General features: G+C 42.5%; 1 protein-coding gene across 1 annotated transcript in view; it reads right to left on the reverse strand.

Annotated features, from left to right (window-relative positions):
* Positions 1–11,318: 11,318 nt before the first annotated feature.
* Positions 11,319–18,992, reverse strand: part of LOC137783987 (membrane-associated phosphatidylinositol transfer protein 2-like) — a 63,459-nt gene continuing 55,785 nt past the window's right edge. Inside the window, exons 29-30 of the transcript XR_011077372.1 lie at positions 13,190–13,348; positions 11,319–11,372 (exon numbers count right to left, since the gene is read on the reverse strand). The gene's annotated coding sequence lies outside the window, so the exon portion shown is untranslated. The remainder of the gene's footprint in view (positions 11,373–13,189; positions 13,349–18,992) is intronic.

An 18,992-nucleotide genomic window follows, 5' to 3' on the forward strand; every position in this document is an offset into this window, starting at 1 on the left:
ATATTTATGACCAGGGTTTATAATTAAACACTAATTAATACCTCCAGAGCTCGTGCCTGAGCGATGTTTTCCACATCATCCCTGTCAGGTAATTAATAGTTGCCATTTATTCACTTTCCTAATAAGCCTGCAAGCCCAGTTTTCAGTTGAATTAAGAGATCGTTTCCCTCCAACCCATTACGACCCGAGAAGAAGAAGCAAGAATTTAATATCAAAATTGCCCCTCTTGATAACATTCAACCTGCAATAATTCCTCGGCTTCGTTGTAACCGTGTGATGTATTCCCCCCTGTGAGATTTACGATAAAGAAAAAGTGAATACATTAAACATGCCTTTTGTTGAATTTCACCTGAGGGTGTCTATTACCTTTACGTTGTATTAAACATGAGGAGCAGTTAATTAATACTTCACCAGAACGGTTTCTGCTCTCAAACTTAGTGATCAGTGTGAATGTTTTGGTTAAAAACGAATGCACAGAAGGATCTGATGTAAACGGGCCTCTCTGGTTCGTCTGCATGGCAACATCCACCTTGATGTCTGCAGTGTCAGTCTGGACCCTTTGCAGCCAGCGGTGCGTGACCTTTGCTTCTGCTCTTTGAACTAATCACTAACTAGTCTGATGGCAGTGAAGTAAACCAGACAAGAGACAACTACGATGTAGACTTATTACAAAGTCCCCTCGTTCAGAAGCAAGATGTAAGGAATGTGTTTTCTATAAGAGCTTTCAAAGTTTCCTAGGAAGGAGTAAAGCTTTTATAAGAACTAGCTTCAAAAGCACAATGAGGACTTCAAATGTGTTGAATGATAACAATTTGAGATTAAGTAAAACTACAAATACAAAACAGACAAAAAAATGAAGAAAAAAGTGTTAGTATGATCAAAAACATGTATTTAAAATGTCCCCTGTGACTTTTATACGATAATATATTACATTATTAGATCATTATCACAATTGCAGTAATCTAAACAATAGTTCACTGTTGTAGCTGGTGCTCATTTATAACTATTAACGAGGACAATTACCCAGAGCCCAAAGTGATAACCTTAACAATATTTCTCAACGTTATTGCTGAAAATATGAAGAGATAAAGCAGCAAATAGTTGGCCTTTAATTTTCTGTCAAACCACTAATGAATGACTCAACTAATCAGTTCAGCTGCTGAATGTATTATAAGATACTTACAATTAAATCAAATGTATGTTTTGTATAAAAAAAATCTTGATCAATAAAGTAATTCAATACATTTCGTCAAAAGTACAATATTTAGTCGATGGGGCATGGCATTAAAAAAAGTCAAGTAACTTCAAAGTATAAAGTATAAATGTACTGCTGCTGCTGGAGGATCTTGAGATTCATAATATATTTCTGGCTCCTATGAACCGTCCTGATCTTTGGATCTGTGCCCCGGATGAGACACCGTGTATAAACCGGCTGCCTCTGTTCGGGCGTGTCACTCACTGAATGTTTCTCCACCTGAATGAAGCGTCAACCTCGAGGAGCCGAGATGAAACAAGGCTTTGGTGTCATCTTGTCAGCCGTGGAGGACTGAAGCGGAGACAAAGGTTACAGGAGGAAGAGGGAAAGAGATGAGACTCGGCCTCATGAGCCATTCAAACCCCCTCGAAGCCTTTTTTTTCGACATCGGACACTCAGTGTGAACCTGAGGGCTGGAGCGGTGACATGAAAGAGAAATGAGCCATAAATCAGAGGTGGAACGTGTCTGGGAACATTTACTCGAGTATTGTTACTCGCGTATTTACATTTTATGCTACTTTAAACCTGCTTCAAACCTCTTCTCACACGGAAACCTCCGGTTTTGCCGAGTGAAGCCGATGCGGTGTCTTAAAAAGTGTCTCAAAACCTGCATTATCTTTTCTTACCACCAGGGGCGACTCCTCTGGTTGTATAGAAGTCTATGCTTCATGTGTTAGAGCTGCATTCTCTCTCCTGACCACCAGGGGGTGACTCCTCTGGTTGTATAGAAGTCTATGCTTCATGTGTTAAAGCTGCGTTCTCTCTCCTGACCACCGGGGTGCGACTCCTCTGGTTGTATAGAAGTCTATGCTTCATGTGTTAGAGCTGTATTCTCTCTCCTGACCACCAGGGGGTGACTCCTCTGGTTGTATAGAAGTCTATGCTTCATGTGTTAAAGCTGCGTTCTCTCTCCTGACCACCGGGGTGCGACTCCTCTGGTTGTATAGAAGTCTATGCTTCATGTGTTAGAGCTGTATTCTCTCTCCTGACCACCAGGGGGTGACTCCTCTGGTTGTATAGAAGTCTATGCTTCATGTGTTAGAACTGTATTCTCTCTCCTGACCACCGGGGTGTGACTCCTCTGGTTGTATAGAAGTCTATGCTTCATGTGTTAGAGCTGTATTCTCTCTCCTGACCACCAGGGGTGCGACTCCTCTGGTTGTATAGAAGTCTATGCTTCGTGTGTTAGAGCTGTATTCTCTCTCCTGACCACCAGGGGGTGACTCCTCTGGTTGTATAGAAGTCTATGCTTCATGTGTTGAAGCTGCATTCTCTCTCCTGACCACCATAGGGTGACTCCTCTGGTTGTATAGAAGTCTATGCTTCATGTGTTAAAGCTGTGTTCTCTCTCCTAACCACCAAACATTTTATGATCATGATTTGTGTCTTAACTGTGGCTTTGTAGTAATAATAAATAAGGCACACAAATGCGCCGCATGCAACACACTCACTCACTTTTTCAAAGGTCTCTGTGTTATTACTCTAAATTAGTCCTGACCCTAAAACCTTATCTCGGCTCCGCAGGCAAACCTCCAAAGAGACTGCTGAAACTCAGCGAGGGTCCGACCCACCTGAATGTCTCGGGGAGCAAACAAACAGAGCAATGAGGCACCATGGGAAAAAAAGAAGAAAAAAAGATGGAGGAGAAAGCGGATGAAAGGTTGAGGGGCGGCTGTGACAGACAGCGAGGGTGAGGGGCTGAGCAATGCTCTGTTGAATAAGAGCAATCAGGGAAACTGTGGATGCAGGCAGGAGGCTGTGAAAGATCGGCTGGGAGGATGGTAACAGTTTGATACCCAAAAAATCAAATGTGAAAGAGCTGCAGAGGAGGAGAAACCGATGAAGAGTTATAGGGATGTTCCTAACAATTACTTTCCTTACGTTCAAAAGTCAGCGATCACTCTGAAAACCATTTTAATCTATAAGGTTAAAACACGATATTGAGTGTATTCGCTCGGCCATTTTGTAGGCGTGACAGTTTGATATATTGAGCTAGCTGCCGTTAGCCTGCTTTGTTGATTCACAACATGTTAGGTCGCTAGCATTCTCTCTCCTGACCACCAGGGGCGACTCCTCTGGTTGTATAGAAGTCTATGCTTCATGTGTTAAAGCTGCGTTCTCTCTCCTGACCACCAGGGACGACTCCTCTGGTTGTATAGAAGTCTATGCTTCATGTGTTAAAGCTGCGTTCTCTCTCCTGACCAGCAGGGGGCGACTCCTCTGGTTGTATAGAAGTCTATATAAATGGTTCTACTTCTCTTCCCTCAGTAAACATTGTAAACATGAGTCTCAATCTCTTGTTTCTAAATTTATTTATTTTTTCATTGCCTTTTTTTTTTCGTTGCCTATTTTTTTTGTGGACACAAAAAAAAGTCGACAAAGAAAAAGTGATAGAAAAAAAATGATTTTTTGGTCCTATTTTTTGTGTGTCCTAATAGTTTTTTGGGTTCAATTTTTTTTTTTTGTGGTGGAAATGGGCTTCCGTAACAAAACTTAAAAATACCGCACAAAAAAATCACTCTTTTAATTGCATCATGACCCTCTACATCCGCAGTGGTGCAATGGCACCCGACCAGCAGTCGATCTGGACGCACGCAACTTCTAACATTTGCATAACGGTGTTGGATGGAAACAGCCGATTTCACCGTAAATTCAGTTGCAAATTGCACGACAACTTACCTGTTTTGATTCCCTCTCACAGCTCTCATGGCCTCTTTTTCGGGGCCGCAGCAAACAGCTGTTGCTTAAAGAAAAAATAACTACACAACCTGCTCCTCACCGCGCAGCAGACTACAGGACTACAGACACAGTCGCGGTTAATTGTCTTTTTCTTTCCACTCCGCAGTGTGCAGTGTTTATGTTTGTGTAGGTGTGTCTATTATTCATGTGAACTATATATATCACCACGTGTGTGTGTGTGTGTGTGTGTGTGTGTGTGTGTGTGTCCGTGCAGTCTATACGTAGCTCAGCTAAATGACTGTAATTACTTCTCAAGCTGCGAGCAACTCGGGCATGTTTTATTCTCCATCTGGACCCAGACTGCGCACAACGGTGATGATTTTCTCTCGTCTACTTCCCTTTGTTTGCCTCTCTCCCTCCATCCGTCGAGCCCGGAGGATTTTAAACTGTGAGGCGCCCCTGAGGGGGTTGTGGGAGAGTTGAAGGGGAGGGACGCGGTGGGAGAGGGGTGAGGAAACGATACCGCACGAGGTGAAAAGGAAGTTAATTATTGTAGTTCGTGGAGGCTAAGACAGTTTAAAACCGAATGCTGCAATCCTCATCAACATCTGGACTCCTTCTTTGATATAGCTTATACAAATATCTGAGCGAGAGTAACCCGATGGGTTCACTGCTAAAAGGAACTGCTTGACAGTTCATTTATTTAAATGGTGGCAATATGCTAAAAGAAGAACTGGTCTCAAGTTGTAGCCTAAAGGAAGCGCAACTCGCTGCGTCTGAAGTAACACTATACTTCTCGTTTACACCCCCAAAGCATTGTGCAGAAGTTAAAAAAACAACAGCATGACAATCCCTAAACAGACTAACTAAGAACAACAAGTAAAGTCACAAAGTCTTTTATGATTAACAGTTTTTGGGGGACAGTGTCAGGATCTAGCCTGGTGGCCTCCTTCACGCATGCAAAACCTGCGGAGGATTTCTTTTTGGAAAACATCTCCTCCTCCTCCCACTTCCAGTGCTCACATCCACACTTTTAATAAAGAGAGCGACTGTAAAGCAGCTGCATGTAAACAGCATTTTGCTTGTGGTTGGTCTCCCAAAACACTTCTAAATAATATTTGGCAAAACAAGTTTTAAAGGGGAAAGGATATACATGTTTTGGACAATGTGCAAATCACCAAAGCTCCCATCCTGATTCATGTGTTTGATTGAGTTTTGGCAACTTAAATGCTTTTGTTGCTTGATAATGAAGTAAAGACTTTTTGTCTCGTCCTTCAGAATCAGAAACAGAGTATTTACAATTAGACCTTCAACTCACTAGACTCACTAGTCACTCAACAGAACTATAAACAACGTTAAACAAGCAAAAAGCCCCAACAGGATTGCCACAAAATGCTCCATGCTGAATTATTTAGCCCCGCCTGTAATACCTCTGCGCTCCACTAGAGGGGCGCGCCCCACAGTTTGAAAACCACTTGGTTACGTGAATATAGCGCCAATCCATCCAATCGTTGTTTCATATATTTCAGCGTGGAGCTAACGTTGTTAAAAAAGGGTTTCAAACGTGGAAATTCCTCAAACTACGATGCCGAAAAACCAACAACAGAATCTCTGTCTTTGTGTGAGGACGCTGAGCGGCTGCAGCCCACAAATCATTAAACGAGTGTGCATGCCTGTGTGCATCCGTATGATAATGGACTTTATATGTTTGGGGTGGTGAGGTGGGGCGAGGGGGGGGGGGGGGGGGTTCGCACACTCTGCATAATGTGTGTGCACCCAGTGTGTGTGTGTGTGTGTGTGAGTCTAATGAACAATGGCGGCCGTGTGGTGCTGCAGTGGTGGTAATTGATGAATGGGATGTTTAAAGAGCAGAATATGAATGAAGAGGAGAGGACCCCGCAGGGAAAACTCCACACCATTGTAATCAAAGCCTTGATAGTGTCCCCGCCTTTGACTAATGTTCCCAAAAAGAAGCCTCTTACAGTCTGCCGCTTCAATTCCCTTCCCTCAGCGTGACGCAGACCTCCAGAGAGAGGCCGGCCTGCGTGGGAGGGCCCACTCGTGTTTTCGGGTCTTTTTTTTACATCCGCACGAGCTCTGCTGTCAGTCAAACACAGGTGAGACACCTGAGGGCAGGAGAGGAGGACGCACCGTCTGCATCCTTCACTTGAGGAAAAGGAACCGAGGTGACCGTGTAGGAAGTACTCGGGTGTGTCTTTGAGACAGTTATTTAAACGATGACAACTGAGCAGTTTAAAGGGGAAATGTCTCTTTAGTGGAACAACAAGAGAGCGCTGGAAAGAAACCACTTATTGCTCCAGTACTGTACTGAAGTACACATTCCAGGTACTTTACTTGAGTATTTCCCTTTAATGCTACTTTATACTTTTTACTTTCAGAAGTACATATTATACTTTTACTGCTGTACATTTCAGAGTTATACATATTGTATTTTTAATGTACTACATCTCAGAGGTGCATATTGTACTTTTACTGTACTACATTTAAGAGGTACATATAGTACTTTTACTGTACTACATTTAAGAGGTAAATATTTTATTTTTACTGTACTATAACTCAGATGTACATATTTTGTTTTTACTGTACTATATTGAAGAGGTACATATTGTAATTTTACTGTACTACATTTAAGAGGTAGATATTGTACTTTTACTGTACTATATTGAAGAGGTACATGTTGAACTTTCACATTTAAGAGGTACATATTTTATTTTTACTGCACTATATCTCAGATGTACATATTATGTTTTTACTGTACTACATTCAAGAGGTACATATTGAACTTTACTGTATTATATTTAAGATGTACATATTGTACTTTTACTGTACTACATTTAAGAGGTAGATATTATACTTTCACTGTACTACATCTCAGAGGTACATTTTGTACTTTTACTGTACTACATTTAAGATGTACATATTGTACCTTAACTCCTCCACATCTCAGAGGTACATATTGTATTTTTACTGAAGCAGCAAGTATCTCCAAACTTTAAAAAGTAAAAGCATGGTTTCTTTTCTCTGTCCCTTTAAATCCACCTTTAGTCCCCGTTTGTCTGGAGGTGTGTACTGTACCTGCTCGCTGGCTGATGATTTATGCAGCTCATGTGAAGCCATTCTTCACAGGCAGGTGGAGGAGGAGGAGGAGGTGGAGGAGGAGGTTCAGATGAGGAATGGAGGAGCAGGAAAGTGCTATTACAAAGAACGCACAAACACACACAGACACTCGCGTTAATTAATGACACTGTACAAAATCAAATGACTCTCATTCATACATTTTTACATGACTGCAATGACGACATTCACAGCGACCTCCAGAGAAAGTGTGTGCGTGTGTGTGTGTGCGTGTATGTGTGTGTAGTCAATTTTATATGCAAAATCCTGAAAATTTCAGTTTTTAGTTTAATTAAATTGGAATAATAAATAAATAAACTTAAATAGCAGAGTAAAAGTACAATATTTCCCTTTTTTTAGGTACTTTTCAGGAGAATACATAATTGCATGAGTAAATGTACTACTGATTATCACTTGATCGAGTGCACCAAGCTGAACGCTGTTGTTTTAAAATCACAAGATAAACACAAGTCTGAACGCACAGCAGCTCATGTACCTGTTTCTCTTAAATGTCACATCAGTGCAGCCGAGAATACACAATCCAGCACACACACACACACACATGCATGCACACAATTACAAATGTATGGCATTACTCCAGCACACAGTGTGCTGTTGGTGTGGCCTTTTGCAGGCCTCCTCAGAGACGTGGCATTGACAAACCTACAAACAGTAATTGGGCCATTATGACTCCCTGCGATGGTATTGATTCCACTGTTTTTAGGTGCAGGCAGGTAATGGGTGTCTAGACGGAAGGGTTCACATTGCAGGCAGCCGGGCCCGTGCGGCATTAGGTACAGTAATCATGACTCAGGTGCATTGTTTGGTGAATTTCAGCCAATTGGAAATGATGTCATTTAGTGGCAGCGTGGAGAGAGATGAAGTCCTACAGCGAGAAGAGCTCCGTATGGACGAAGGGAAGGAGGCAAACATGATGGGAGCTTTGTTTGGACGAAGGAAAGGAGGCAAACATGATAGGAGCTCTGTTTGGAGGAAGGAAAGGAGGCGAACATGATGGGAGCTTCGTAAGGACAAAGGAAAGGAGGCGAACATGATGGGAGCTCTGTTTGGACGAAGGAAAGGAGGCAAACATGATGGGAGCTTTGTTCGGACGAAGGAAAGGAGGCGAACATGATAGGAGCTTCGTAAGGACAAAGGAAAGGAGGCGAACATGATGGGAGCTCTGTTTGGACGAAGGAAAGGAGGCGAACATGATAGGAGCTCCGTATGGACAAAGGAAAGGAGGCGAACATGATGGGAGCTTCGTAAGGACAAAGGAAAGGAGGCGAACATGATGGGAGCTCCGTATGGACGAAGGGAAGGAGGCGAACATGATGGGAGCTCTGTTCGGACGAAGGAAAGGAGGCGAACATGATAGGAGCTTCGTATGGACGAAGGAAAGGAGGCGAACATAATGGGAGCTTCGTAAGGACAAAGGAAAGGAGGCGAACATGATGGGAGCTTCGTAAGGACAAAGGAAAGGAGGCGAACATGATGGGAGCTCTGTTTGGACGAAGGAAAGGAGGCGAACATGGAGATGGGAGCCCTGTTTTTCCCCCAGTCCAATTATCACCAGCGTTAAAACTAATCCCACTAGAGCTACAATCTGTTCCCTTACTTTGAAAATCCAGTCACCTGGAGAGCAGGAAGCAGGTGAGAGGGATCCCATCAGAGCCTCGCTGCTGATCAAAATCAAATATTACTGAGGCTGGGTTTCCATGGCAATAATGCGCTGCCCTCTCCATGACATTTGGGGGTTCAGCTGTGAAAGAGCTGAACCTCCCCCCTCCCCTTCTCCTTCTATCCCTCCTCCTCCTCCTCTTCGTCTGTCTGCCTTCTTGGTCCAAACGTGAGCAGAATAGATGAGTAAGCAGCGTCTTGGCCACCTTTTCACCTCGTGTGGATCCGCAGGGTTGTGTGCTCAGGCCTCCCACGGGCTGCACGGCAACAGGACGCCGCCATGTGTGGCAAACACACTCTCCCTGTTCTGCAGAATACCGCCGGTCCACAGAGAAATGCTGAGGCCATCGATTGCTTTCTCCACGGGGGCACAATGTGCAACCCGTGAGCCCACCAAAATGTCAATGGATATGAATTGTGTAAAGAACTCTTGATCCCCTAATTCAATATCGCGGGGCTTAACAAAAGGTCGGACTTTAAGGTGAAAGCACAACAATACCTGGCAGAGCCGACTAATGTATTCCATCTCTACAGCCGTGGTAATAATAGATTGGATTTACATTATTTTAGTGTGTTGCTAAGCTATAGTAAGACATGAGGCAGAACCGCAAAAACGTGTACGGCAGCACAGAAAACGCAACTACACAACTACGAATTCAAACAATTAAATACGAACACCTTGTTTGTAATGTCACGCCATTTTCCAAAAAAACAAATCCCAATCAAATACAAAAAGAATTTGCTTGAAATACAAAAAAAAACACACAGGAACTACAGAAAACAAAAAGAAATACACTAACACAACCAAATACCGTAAAAGTCGTGTTTCAAGCCGCTACTACCTTCGGTGGGTGTCCCTGCTAGCTCCCCGCTGTAGCCAGCTAGCGCTGCTGCTAGCTCCCCGCTAGCTGCTGCTGCCCGCGTCCCCACTGCCTGAGTCGGGCGTCGAGCCGGGGATGGTCCCGCTACCTTTGGTGGTTGTCTGGGAGCTAGCGGGGAATTAGTGGAGAGCTATCGGGGACCTAGCCGTGAACTAGCAGCTAGCGGGGAGCTAGCAGCAGCGCTAGCTGGCTACAGCAGGGAGCTAGCAGGGACACCCACCGAAGGTAGTAGCGGCTTGTAACCCAACTTTTACGGTACGCAAACGTGCTCCAAACACACAAAACACAAAAACATGCTGCAAATACACAACAAAAAATACTATACTACTATAATCTATTAAAACATTTTTTTTAAAAACGCACTTAACCAAATACAAAAACAGAGACTCAGATACTGAAGTTGAGGTTTATTTTAGTTTCATATTCTGATATTTGCAACACAACTAGCGTGAGCGATCCAGTGCATAAAAAACGATTAAGTAGACACAATTAATGAGTCATCTCTCATTGTGCTTCATGTGTCACGCTGCTGTCTGCACCTGTTTTTAGTTGGAGTGCATTGAACGCTCAGAGCAGCATTTTAACACACACTTTCCCTCCTCATACCAGATCCTGCTGCCTTCCCACCTACTGCCTGAAATATTCATCTGGGAGAGTGCTGTCATGATGAAACACACATTTTAATGCTTACAAGAACACTGCCCCGGGCTCTTTTCACAGCATCAGTCACCTACCATCAAATCAAAGCTGCTTCTGAGAGGTGAACGTATGAGCAGGTCCCATACCGTGTATTATGTATATATATATATATATATATATATATATATATATATATATATATATATATATATATATATACACACACACACACACCACACTACAATAACAGGACTGGAATATTTAGCTGTGAGCAAACAAGCAGGTATGGGCTCAGTTGATGATCCACCTCAGCTCTCTGGTCCTTTGTTTAGTTTGTCGCAGATGTTCCTGCCTCCGTGTGTGTGTGTGTGTGTGTGTGTGTGTGTGTGTATGTGTGTGTGAGAGAGAGAGAGAGAGAGAGAGGGAGGGAGGGAGAGAGCGCACAGGATGATTTTCACCGTGGTCTACTGATCTCCGCGCTACATTAGGTCGGGTCATTGCTGTGATTGCTGCCAAAGCTGCCAGTGGACCAAATGAATGTCTCAGGAGGAGGACCAGGAGCCACCGCATGCATATCAACAACACAAAGGCTGGAACCAGCTTCCAAAAGCATTTTGCAACACATTTACTGTGTCTATTAGATTATATAGCGTGAGCTATTTCGACGAACACGACTAAACACATTGATGAATAGCTTGAATTCCCACAATCGTGATGACGCAGAAGTGTTTGCAACATCAACAGACCACTCTGCTCTACTTTCTATTCTATTTGCATGTTTATGTTGTTTGTTTGTTTGTTTCCCCCGGAGATGACGATGATAAAAAACGACAAAGCGACAAATGGCTCTAATTTTAGTGTTACTTCACAGCCGACAGATGAAGGGGACGGAGAGGACTGCGGGTTGGAGGACAGTATGAATAAATACACAGAGGGCCTCATTCTGTCGGGTCCATTGTCTTTATAGTCACACTGCTCTTGCTTTGCAGACACTGGAGAGGGGAAGCTGTGTCAACACACGCCCGCTCAGAGGCTGGCAGCACCTCTCACAGGTTTACAAGTGTCAATGCATCCGCTGAACATCAGCAGACGAACCAAAAGTTCTGCGCGCACAAAAACAACCAAGAAAGAGGGGAAAAAGGCATCACTTATGTGGAGCGACTGTCGGGCTCAGGGTCTCCACGGCGTGGTTGTCCATCAGTGTCCCGAAGTCTCCCCAGAAACAAATGTGACTGGCTGCTTAAAATTCCCAGCGGTTTATGGTTATTAATTATAGCAATTCAGGCATCTCTAATCCAGGTGTAGGTGATTAATAGTAGTCTGAGAGGTGGAGGACGAGGCCTTCAGCAGATCTCACGCTATAAATCTACACTTCTCAAGGAAAGACGCAGCATTCAGATGCATCTCTGCCGGACGTTTTATCCATCAATCAATTGTTTTTACTTTGGAAAGCTCTTGCAAACTTCTCCATCCCTTAGCTATGTGTTGTAATCATTGATTTATTAGTGTATTTTCAGGATCAGCGCCACAGACTTTTGATTTATTTATATACAGTAGTTCCCTCATGCTGAGCGCGAGGATGTCGGGAGAGGAATCCTCCACTTTATTCAATGTCGTGTGCGTTTTTTTAGTTGTTTTTTTTTTCAGGGGAAACCAAATGCATCTCAATGAAGATGAAGGCGCTGCTTTGATTCCTCCCTAATCGAACTGAAGTTTGGCTGCGCAGAAGTTTCTTAGGCACAACAACACATGCATTTTTCATAAAAGACAGATCATGGAAAGCAGTTCAGAGTTGGATCGCGGTGACATATTTTGTGCTGAATACACCATGCATATTTCATAACCAAAACTGTTTGTTTTTTTCTCCCCACCAGCTTTGTCGATGTGCGGACTCGGAGGACCTTGAATATGAGAAAGTGGAGGTATTCATCTATTGTTAACCGTTTTGTTTTGTGCATAAATAATAAACTTAAATCATAGTCAGCTTGAATCACACCGCCTGAAACAATATCCCATTATAACTAATGGTATTTTGTTTTTATTATACTCACATTTCCATAAACTTTAATCAGCAGAAAACACTCTGCCTCCCTCCAAAGAAATAGCATTACTGTACAGAGTAATAATATATACAGTAATCTTAATTAGATGGTTTTTAGGCTGTTTATTTTACCCCTAAACAAATTATTATGGAGCACTTATTATATGGAGAAAAGCAGCTGATGCACTTTACTCATCTTAAAAGATTAAAAAACAGGAAGTACAAACAAAAAGTGTCTTCTTTTAGTATTTTTGTCAATTTAATTTATTTTGGGGCCGGCTGCAGCGAGATTAACGCAGACTTTAAGATGGTTTGGTTCATCCCAGGAGAGTTAACAGTACATAATATATATATATATATATATATATATATATATATATATATATATATATATATATATATATATATATATATATATATAGTCGTTTAGAATTAACTTCGCTTTCAATTAATGCCTTTGTTCTATATTAATGACCACAACAGTCGCAATAACTTAGCTAGGCGAATATTTTTCTGTTTTTAAAAATGTCTGGATTGGCAGGCTAGCCGATAAGCTAGCCGGTAAGACAGCCGTAAGCTAGTGTGTAAACTAGCTGATAAGCTAGTCAATAAGCTAGCCGGTAAGCTAGCCGGTCAGCTAGCTGGTCAGCTAGCCGGTAAACTAGCCGATAAGCTAGCCAATAAGCTAGCCGATAAGCTAGCCGGTCAGCTAGCCGGTCAGTTAGCCGGTAAACTAGCCGATAAGCTAGCCAATAAGCTAGCCAGTAAACTAGGCAGTAAGCTAGGCAGCTAGGCATCATTGTCGGGTCATTGTCACGGCTCCGTCGCAGCGCTTCCTAATGAACCGTTTGCCCTAAAAAACAAAATTAAAATGCATACAATACGTGTCTCATATGAAATGGTGAATCCCCGTCTGCGCCGCCATCGCTCCCCGTCATCTTTCAGCTGTCATCTCGCTGCAGTTTGTCACAATCCACAGCATCCCAGCGGCTCTCCGGCTGACAGCTCCGAGGCCCCAACTGAGGGGAATCCGGTGCGCTGAGAGAGAAAAAAAAACACTGTTTTTGAAATCTACATTTTCAAATAAAAATTGACAAAGAAACGTAATCTCAGGGAGCCGCAGAGGCTTTGTCGCTGGAGAAAATTAATTGTTAGCCGCTCGGCGACGGCGTGTGACAGTTGTTGAATAGGCGAGATAATGGCTTTATCGTCCCCGCCACGAAACAGCCTTATGGAAATAAGTGACAAGCAGTGCAACAGGAAGGGAGCTCGAGCTGCAGATAACAGATGCAGAGGAATCGATGGAATTTACGTTTAAAATAGAGCGAACGTCATCTGACAAGGAACAGCTTTTCAGAGCGTTGACAGGTCTCAGAAGTAAAGAAGATTTCAGAGCAGCCGGAGACAAAAGACTCCACTGGATTCAGCCCAGTTTCTGGCCTAGTTCATGGTGGATTGGTGACTGGGAGCATTGGCTTTCTGCGCCGCACGACTCTGATGCATCTCATTACAGAAGCAGTGCAGATGGATTTGGGTTAGAGGGAGTATCAGGTCAGAAATGCTTCAGATGGACTCACGAGCAGCAGCAGAGAGTCTGACTTCAAAATGAACGACAACAGCACTTTACTTCATATAGTAATTGGAAATAAATTGAAATGTTTAATTTCTTTATGTTTAATTCTGAAAGGCTTAAACAAACAGTATAAGCAAATCATTAATATGTTGGAATTGGACTTCATGCATTTTAGCAACAAGGAATAACTCTGACCTCATTATTTAGCATTTTAACTTGCACAGTCATTAAGGACGCGTTTTAAAGACAGTTTACGAGGTTTTAAGAGTCTAAAGAAAAGGTAAAAAACATTTAAATGTATACCTAAAGTAATGTCTGCAATGTTTTTAAACCTTGAACCATGCAAATAATTCCCTAAAAATAGCTTAAAATATTAAACGTACATTCTTCCCGTAGATCCAATTAGAATTTAATTGCTTCATGATTAATAAGGTCATTAAAGGGAAAATGAAGGGCTTCAGTTTCAGTGAAGGACTTTAATGGATTTGTATTTCAAATTTGGGATTAATTAATTGCAATAGATTAAGTTATTTTAAATAGACTATATTCACAGTTGGGGAGGTTTTTTAAGTATTTATTCAAGAACAAGGACCTTAATTATACAATTAAGTTCAGGTGTTTAAACCAAATATGGGGATAATTGATGGATTTAAATTTATTAAAGAATTTCAAGTGGATTATATACAGTTTCACATTGTTTTTAACTAGTCAAATTCCCTCAAAATTGACCAAAAATCGCAAATCACCTATAATTCTATATAAAAAACACCACAATTCCATCACTATCAATGGGATTTTAAGGTTTGTGGTCGTTTGGGATACGAGGTACTTATTGTGTATTAACTAATGACCCTGAGTCTTATGACATGTGTTTTTCTCATTATACCATCGCTGTCTTTACTTTGATGGCTATTAAAGTGAACAAACACAAGATATTAAAGACAAAAACAAAATGGACCACGTTCCTACTTTGAGAACGTCAAACGTCTGGTAAGCATCATTAAAAATAAAGACGATCTTACTCATCTTTTCTTTCTCTTTTGCTTGATCAAATCTGAACAAAAGGCAAAGAATGTGTGGCAAATAAATACATATATTGTGAAGGGTTCAAAGTCGTTATCGGTGCTTGAAGAGGATAAAAGTCGCTCGCTGCACGTGAGCCGACTCATAAGGACCTGTCAATCAAACAATCACCAAAAAAACACATTCTCAGCATGTCGCGGCATCATCTCAATGGTGTGTTTTTTGATGCCGGCGTTATCAAACCATGACCTGAAAACACACGAGCGCCTCGTTGCAATTCCCCTGGAGTTCGTCTCTCCGGGGCGAAGAGATTTGACTCAGAGTCAGCCCATGACAACATAATGAGCAAACAAGGCGATAATAGACAAAGGATTTGGAAGCAAGGAGGGTGGTGGTGGAGGAGGGGGGGGGATCCTGTGCCGCACACGGTCCCACCACACACTTCAAAGTAAAAGCACCCTCTCCCTGGAGAAGCCTCTCGCTCCTTAAACCCCCCTCCCGCCCTTTTCTTCCTCCGTTTCGGCCCCTCCAATTAAAAGGTCTCTGTCCTACTTCTTGACAATCACTGTAATGCCGTGCCGCTTCTCAGCCGATTGGAGTACAACACAGAATCTCTTACGTGATTTCCAAACGATCATCTAATTACACATTCGATCGACCTACGCAGTTACGCAGAGGACATTGTTTAGCTTCAGCGCGATAGCCGAGATATTTTATGCATGAAAAAAAAAAAGAATAGTGCGTGAGGTTAACGGCAAGCATAACTTTTTTTTTTTCTTCTTCTTCATTAAATGACCTCAAGAGAAGAGAAACGATAACTCCAACTGCCAATGAAACCCTGGGGGGATGTTGCAGCTCCACTGAGCAGGACTAAGGGCCCCGTCGTTGCCAGAAACCATTACCCACTGAAGACGCTCCACGGCCTCCGCCACGGAAATGAAATCAGTAAAATGGACGGTAACTCGATTGCCCCCTTTGTCCTCACGGAGCACCGCTCGGGAAACCTTTTCAGGTCTTCGCCGGGACAGATCTTCAGACTTTGACAAGGATTATTAATTAGCGGCCATTACCGCGCACGCGCTGGATGACATGCGCTTTGTGCTGGGTCGTTTTGGAGTCAACAATGCTGACGGAGCGGGGCCTCTCGCATGCAGTCGCAGCAGTGGAGGAAGTATTCAGAGCCTTTACTCCATGCCGCACTGTGAGAAGCAGAAGTGAACAGCCTGCATTCAAAACCTCATCCAAGTAAAAAAACATATGTGCTTGAAGTATAACTTTGGGGTACTTGACTTCATCTGCCTGGGATGTGGGGGTGCATCTAGGAACCACGGTGTGACATGAGCACTAAGCACTACATTGCATTTTCTACACTCTAAAGGAACCCTAAAGCGGCCTTCATCATATATTTATCCACTAGAAGGTCCCTTTATCAAATTTTCTGCATTATTTGGGCACCCTAGAGGGCACTTTGCCACGTTTTCTCCACTTGAAGGGAATCCTACAGGGCAAGTGATCATGTATTCTCCACTGGAAGGGCCTCGTGGAGATACCTTCAATACATTTTCTCCACTAGAAGAACACTACATCGCGTTTTTTGCACTGGAAAGGAACCATAGAGGAGCCCTCATTGTGTATTTATTCACAAGTAGGGCACTTAATCACGTTTTCTTCCTTATTTGGTCACCCTTGAATCTACTTTACCACGTTTTCTCTACTGGAAGGGATTCCTAGAGGGCATTTGGTCACATATTTATTCACAGGAAGAGATCCTTCATCCCATTTTCTCCACTAGAAGATTACTACATTACATTTTCCACACTAGAAAAGAACCATAAAGAGGCCTTCATCACGTATTTATCCACAAGAAGGAACCTTCATCACATTTTCTCCACTAGAAGAGCACTACATTGCATTTTCCCAACTGAAAAAGGAAGCCTACAGGCACCTTCATCATGTATTTATCTCCAAGAAGGGAACTTCATTATCTTTTCTCCACTGGAAGGGAATCCTGGAGGGCATTTGATCACATTTTCTCCACTGGAAGGGCCTCGTGGAGGGACTTTCAACACGTTTTCTTCACTGGAAGAGCACTACATCACGTTTTCCCCACTGGAATTGAACCCTAAAGGGGCCTTCATCACGTATTTATACACAAGTAGAGGCCTTCATCACATTTTCTCCGCTGGAAGAGAATCCGAGAGGGACCTCTTCCTCCACATAAGGTCAATACTACTGATCTTAACCTGCATACTTGCGCGTCTGCGTGTAAACACACTGTCAGACGCAGCGCTCTGGTTCTTTCGGTTGCAGCTGTCAATACCGTTCATGTCGTTACACGTCTGAGTGAAACTGCAGCAGAACGCTGAACGACAGGTGAGTCACATCACCTGACCCAACGATACTGTAAGAGTTCACGTGAAAACAGAAGCAGCGCCGCCTTTTACGAAGGCAAGTTGGAAGGAAAGAGGGAATTTCTCCCAAACCGCCTTCAAAAGGATTTCCATATGCAGCGTCTGTGCAGATCATGAATTAACCATGATTGCAAAAAAAAAAATATATCCCCTTATTGGTATGTAAAATAATGCGAATGATCCACAGAAATATGTATGCATGCATCGTTGATCTGGAGTCGGTGTGTGTCTTCTACCAGACAGATTAGCTTCAAATGTCTCGAGCAGTTCGGTTAAGTGAACTCCTGTCATCGAAGCATAATTGCGCACAACATTTACAAGTTACATTTCCATTGAACAACATTCCTTCTATTCATTCACACACACACACACACCTACAGACACAAAGCCGGCACGGCAATGTCATTGCCTCGTTAATCTTCCGGAAACCAAAGCCAAACAGGAATGAGCACTCTCTCATGTCTGACAGGGGAGGATGCGGTTGCTGGGGAACCGCCTCCGAGAGACAGCGATGACCGACACCTCGGGGACCGGATGGACTGACGGGTGAGCGAGGGGACGAGCGAGTGTTTGTGTGTGTGTGTGTCTGTCTGCGGATGTGTGTTCGTGATGAAAGTGTGTGAATACGTTGCAGAGGCAGTCTCCAGTCATCTTAGTGGATGGATGGTACACAGGATGGGTGCGTGGGGGGGAACACACAAACAAGACCCAATCTAAAAATAATCTGTAAAGCTTGGGTCTCTGTTTTCCCTTGTCGACATCCGTAGAGCAACGGCGGTGATGTCCGAACCCAGTCGCCGAAACAAAGTTGTAGGTTTCTGAAAAATCACACAAAAGTTGATTCACGATGTTCTGAATCAAACTTTCACATCAAGTCTTTGAGTTTCTGTGTGATGTGTGCCGTTCCTTTCAACAGGCCTCTGACGCCATCTTGTGTTCAATGAGAAGAAGTCACAACAAACGAGGTCACAGAGTTCATAGTATGCACACATAGAGCATGATTGTTTGAGTTATTTGATGCAGTTCCAGCTTCTCAAATGTGAAGGTTTGCTGCTTTTCCATGTAAAACGTTACACATTTTTTATTTAAGTTTAATAATGTTGAGGTTTGGACTGTTGGCCGGACAAAACAAACATTGTGACGCAGTCACTTTGGGTCATTTTAAAAGACATTTCTCACTATTTTTACAAGCAAAAACAAATCATAAACAATAATCAATCATTCGAAATAAGCGCTTACTTGAATTCCTGCTTTTACATCATTTTAACTACTACTGTCACAAGTGTAACTTTCTGCATTTAATATTTTAAATCACATTTTCAATGCAGGAATTTGACTTGTGATGGAGTGTTATCACACTGAGAGGTACAACCAGTGATGAGGTACTTTTTTTACGAGTTATACTGGGGACTGAGACAAATACAGACTATAAATCAACTGATAAATTAAGATTTATCTCAATATATATATATATATATATATATATATATATATATATATATATATATATATATATATATATATATATAAAAAACTATCCAGCAGTAAACAGTTATAAACAATAGCTCCACCTTTACCAGCTGCACCATTAAAATGATGAACACATACAAGCATTCATTAGTATTATTATCCAGTGACATACTATATACATATATTGCTAAGCTTTTTGTACTTT

The sequence above is a fragment of the Clinocottus analis genome, unplaced genomic scaffold (genome assembly GCF_023055335.1).
Source record: "Clinocottus analis isolate CAN_PGR_092001 unplaced genomic scaffold, fCliAna1.0.p SCAF_13, whole genome shotgun sequence".
Lineage (NCBI taxonomy): Eukaryota > Metazoa > Chordata > Actinopteri > Perciformes > Cottidae > Clinocottus > Clinocottus analis.